Below are 6,123 nucleotides of genomic sequence, written 5' to 3' on the forward strand. Positions count from 1 at the left end.
TCAGGCCTCAACAAGAGATTTTGGGCAGATTGTCTATTACCTTATTAATAGATCTCTTTGTGTTACCTTAAACTTTAAGACAGTTGAAAAACTTTGGTCTAAGAGACCTCCACAATTGAATCACTTGAAACTGTTTGGTTGTCTAGCCTATATTCACACAAATAAAGGAAAACTGAATTCTAAAGCCTTTAGAGTTGTTTTTCTAAGATATCCTATGGGTTTTAAAGGGTATAAAGTCTGGTTGATTAATGCACATTAATGTGTTATCAATAGAAATGTTGTTTTTAATGAATTGAAATTCTATAAAGATTTATTTGTTTCTAGTGGCAGTCATAGTACAAATTAAGTTGGAGATACTTGAGCCTAACTCTAGACAATCTGAGTTGTTAGGTGGTGAACTTGACCTGCTTTGGATTCAATTTGTACTTCAAAGTATGAAATTCATGATTTGGGTCGGGAATCACCACCAGAGTTAGAAAGGGTCCTTGTTTTGTCTGATAATGAACATGATTTGCGTGATTATCAATTGGCTAGAGATAGAGTTAGAAGAAATATAAAACCTCTTGCTAGAGTTGCTTAAGTTGATATGATTTCTTATGCATTCTTGATAGGAGATACTATTGAAAATAAACCTATTAATTATGCACAGGCTTGTAAGAGTAAGAATAAATCTGATTGGTTAAAAATAATGGAATCTGAAATTAATTCTCTACATAAAAATCATGTCTGAACTTTTGTCAATAGGCCTAATAACAAGAAAATCATAGGGTGTAAATAGGTGTTTAGAAGAAAACCAGAAATTTCTAGTGTTGAAAAGGCTAGATTTAAAGTTGGGTTGTTGCTAAAGGTTTTTCATAGGTTAAAGGTATTAATTATCATGAAAGTTTCTCACCTATTGTGAAGCATTCATCTAATCATGATAGATGGGGGATCGGCTGTTAATCTTCTACCTTTGAGAATGCTAAAACGTCTCAAGATTGCTATTCAGTGATTGGCGCCAAGCAATCTTACTTATCCAAGGGTTTCACCAAAGTAGGTAGAGGTCTCTTTCAATCAGATACCAATTGCGTGGATGAGTTTGAAAGCCTCGAGATGACTTGCAAAAAAAATTCTTTCTAGGTTTTTCTTGTGTCTCCATAACAAAAGGTCCATTTATTTATGGGCGAACGATAGGGATTGAACCCACGCATGGTGGATTCACATCCACTAGCTTGATCCATTAGATTGATGTTGTTTGTTATTGCTTTGTTTGATTTAGAATTAGAGCAAATTGATGTTACTACCGCCTTCTTGCATGGAAATCTTGATAAACAAATTTATATGGAACAACTTGAGGGATTTGTTGAAAGAGGTAATGAAAATAAATTTTGTTTGTTGTATAAATCACTTCATGGTTTGAAACAAGCCCTCTAGCAATGGTATAAAAGGTTTGATGATTTTGTGTTGTCAAATGGTTTCTCAAGAAGTTCATATGGTAATTGTGTTTATTTTATGGAAATAGATAATGACTGCTTTGTTTATTTGCTTATATATGTGGATGACATGTTGATAATTTCTAAAGGTATGAATGAGTTGAATAACTTGAAAAACATGTTTAATATTGAGTTTGAAATGAAGGACTTAGGTTCTATGAAAAGAATATTGGCAATGGATATTTCTAGAAATAGAGAAAAGAATATTCTTGTATTGTCTCAAATTGCTTATATTAAAAAGGTGTTAGAAAAATATCAAATGTTAGATGCTAAACCTATTAATGTTTCTTTAGGTGACCATTTTAAGTTGAAATCTGTTGTTGATGATTTGACTACTACTGAATATGATTTCATGACAAGAATTCGTTACTCTAATGTGATTGGCAGTCTTTTGTATGCTATGATCGGTACTAAACTTGATATTGCATATGCCATTAGTTTAGTAAATAGATTCATGAGTAAATCATGCGAAGAACACTGGAATATGACTAAATGGCTTTTAAAATACTTGAAAGGTACTACAGATACTGGTTTGAAGTATTGTCTTGATAACACTAACCAATTTCTTGACAAAGGTTATTGTGATTTTGAGTTCGCTGTAGATTTAGATAGAAGATCTTTGACGGATTATGTGTTTACATTTGGTGGAAATGTGGCTAGTTGGAAGAGCAATTTACAAGATATTGTGGCACTTTCGATGATCGAGGTGGTAAAAGAGTCTTTGTGACATAAAGACATAACCAGTGAGCTTGGGTTGACAAGTGCAGTTCTAGTTCTGTACAGTGATTCCAAAGAGCTATCTACTTGTCCAAGCATAGTGTTTTTCATGAGAGAACGAAGCACATTGATGTGAGGCTACATTTTTTCGGAGATGTAATGGCTAGTGGGTAGGTTAAGGTGGAGAAGATATTGATTGAAAATAATCCAACTAATGTTATAACCAAGGTTTTTCCTGTGACAGTTTAAGTTAGCCTTAAACTTTCTCAAAGTTAGTGTCTAGTGTTTATTGAATCTTGCATAGGGTAATTGTCAATGTCATGAGTTAAGCATCAAGTTGAAGCCAAAGTGGAGTTTGTTATTATATGGCTTAAACTAGAACTTAGGGCATTAGCGTAATTCTGTAGAGTTAGCAAGGGTGAATTAATCTTTAGAGCATGAAAAGGCAAGAAGGTAATTTGGCAGGTTTAATCCCCAATTATATTAACTCTTCTTCATTCCAGAAAGCATTATAGCAAAAGGCAAATCACCCAGCCCTCATTTTGTTCTAGTCTCTCTCAGTTTCTCTGTATCTTGCGTGAGTTACTATGAGTCAGAGAAAACAGTCGATTTTCTTGATGTTAGGTCATCGTCTCTGGTCTTGTGAGGTCATTTGTTCTCTGATTTGTCGTCGGTCTATGTAGAATTGGTAATATTATTCCTTGATTAGATTACTGGGTGTATTTTGTAATTTGTAAATGCCATTTGCTTAATTAGTGGATTGACCAAATGATTATCCTCGGTCTTGAATGTAGGGTTTCAAGATTGAAACTCAAACCAAGTGTATTGCTCTTGTGTTGTTTTATTTCTCTGTTTTCGATTGAGCAATTGCATGTTTGACTGGTAATTCCTGATAAAGATCTTGTAATTGAACATTAACAAGATTAAATGTGATACTGTTTTGTTTTTCTATCTCCCTATAAATAGACATGATATGTAATTTTTCAATTAATGAGAAAAAAAATGAGGCATTGTATTTTTGTCACTGTTTGTTCTTTGATTCCTAGTATCCTTTGAATCGGTAATCCTCCCCTTGGACCCCTTATATGATCGTTTTTAATTGATAAAACTATTATGTTAGGGTTTCAAAGAGAGGGACTTAGCTGATTAGAAAATTATTAGATCCTTTCCTAAAAGGTTTAATTACTCAAAAGTAAATATTATATGTCTACTCAAATCATAACTAGTTAAGTATCTTAAATTTATAATTATGGATCATATTATATGTCTACTCAATCATAAACTTTAATTATTCAGTCTTTTAAACAAAAATTATAATTGATGTTAACTATTTTCCTTTTTATTCTTGTCCAAAAAAATTAATTATATTCAGATTCTCATTCAAAGAAAAACATTCAATTCAAGTCAGTCATAGAAAAAATAACCTTAGTCCTGACTTACACAAGCTCCAGAATAAATTTTAGAACAAGTCCTTTTTTATTTAACATGATATCAATGCATGTATTCAAGATTTTTATTTCTTTTTTCCCCTGAAGAGTATTATGTATTATGTAATAATATGTAAATATTAGAATTTGTATACATGACATATGATGACAATATTTTCCAAAGAGTAATATTAGTTTAAATTTATCAGAAATCTTTATTTTGGTAACATGATATCGATACATACATTCAAGATAAATGTTTTTGTCCCCTCAAGAATATTAATTATTCTTTTTGAAAAGAAAATATTTTATATTACATATATAATAATGATTTATTGGCATTATTATTATATATATAAATTATTCATATTATAAATAAAATAATGTATGAGACTTCTGTAAATAATCTATGGAAGAAATCCAGTGTCTCTCTTTATAGATGCTATACTTTCTTATTTTTCTTTTAAAATCTTAGCTTGTCAAAACTATAGACTGTTAATTTGCTATCACATATGACAAAATACATACCATCCTATTAGATAAAGGTAGGTCTGATGGGTGTTGGCTCAGTTTAGAATGAGCCAATCTTGAGTTGGCTCTAGATCTAACTTGACTTGAGATTAGCTTGTAGACATTATTTATCCTATAAGTGATTTTGTTCATCATGATAACATTGCACTAGTTAGGGCTAGATTTAAGTCGAGTCAAGCTCGAACTTAACCAAATTTAAACTTGGTTTGGTTAATTAATGAGGGAGCTTGAGCCTAAGCCTGAGCTTAGGCTCAGCAAGCCAAAAAAAATAGCTTCTCGAGTTCGAGTTCACCTGCAAGCGAGCTGCTCATGAGCTTGGCTCGTCTAGCATCAAAGAAACGGTACCTATTTGTTAGAACCAAATTAACAAAGAAAAGCTACCTCTATCCAGGTATTACTCCATTTTACGGAGTCAAATTAACACATGAAGGTAAAGAGGCAAAAACCCCCAAATTATAAACCCTAATTTCAAAATTAGGGTTCAATAAATTCCAACAAATAATTAACAAATTCAAGTAAAAAAATAACAAACAACAAACTTGATATGCCCATGTTTCATCGTCATTGATACGAATGCTTGACAAACAGAGGTGCTTGAATGCCAAACACAGAGATGCTACTGATGTGGACTGAACTAATTGAAGAAGAGATGATAAAAGAAGAAGGCAAAACCAGAAGGAAGAAATTCACAATCAAGAAAGAAGAGAGGAATTAGAGAGAATCAAGAATAGGCAGAGAGGAAAACAGAGAGCAACTTGATTGTATTTTCCAATTATCCCCAACTGTACAATTAGCTACTATTATATATTGACATGCTTTACATTTTATTACAACTAAATGACGTCGTCTATTTGAATAGAATTTCAAAACCTTGGATTTATTTATTCTCCTTTATTTTGGTCTGCAACAGCTACATGATTGGAACACGTTGAAATACCGAATGTTTTCATTGACTGGAACTAATGCCATTGAACGCCTAAGTCTGGAACACGGAATGGACACATAGAAATGGAGACTAATGAGATTGCAAAAGCTGAAAAAAGAAGAGAAGGTTAGAAGACTGAAGAGTCAGATTCTAAAAACGCGTGCGTGAAGGAGCAAAGGAAAAAGACTTACTTTAATTCAGTTTTCAAACTTCACAGTCAAACAACACAATTCAGTTTGAAGTTTTAATGACATTTGGTGGCACAACATTCAATTTTTCACTTTGACGATTTCAAACTTTAAAGAGAAGACTGAAGAAGAAAACTGAAAAGTCATACTTTGGTGGCTCAACCGGCTCGCAAGTCGCTTGACTATATAGCTCAGGCTTGGGCTCAAACTTGTTTACACTGATAGATAAAGCTTGAGTTCAGGCTCGAGTTCATTTTTGTTAGGCTTGTTTTGGGTTAATTCGAATTGAACTCAAGCTCGAACTAAACAAGCTCAATTCGCATCTAACCATATTACTAGCTCAAACAAGTTAATCTCAAGTTAGAGATCCGACTCAAGTTGATATCCGCTTGTTTGTCCATTTTGAGCTTGTTGAGTACCATAGTGGTATTGTTGATAAGATATAATAATGCATGTGTTGGATTTGTTAAGAGATTGTACAATAGAAAAACTTCGAGATAATAATATAAAATATAACTTACCCACTAGAGAGAAATTATATTTAATTTGGCTTGGCATAATCTATTGTAACACCTATTTCTAGAATAACTACCCTCTAGAGGAAGACATTACTACCTAAATTACTTGAGTATGCATTCATTTAATAACATGATTAAAACCACATATAAAATTTTAAAATTACCAAAATACCTTCATATTATTATCATCAAGTGGAAACATGTCAAAGGATGTCCAAATCATAAAAGCATTATCCATAACATCACATAATGTGTAGCAAGATACATCAAAATAAAACTCAATTACATGAATTGAACATCAATGTAAATGATAAAAATGCCCTCAATTGTCCATGCCCATTGACC

This window comes from Mangifera indica, chromosome 6 (assembly GCF_011075055.1).
Source record: "Mangifera indica cultivar Alphonso chromosome 6, CATAS_Mindica_2.1, whole genome shotgun sequence".
NCBI lineage: Eukaryota > Viridiplantae > Streptophyta > Magnoliopsida > Sapindales > Anacardiaceae > Mangifera > Mangifera indica.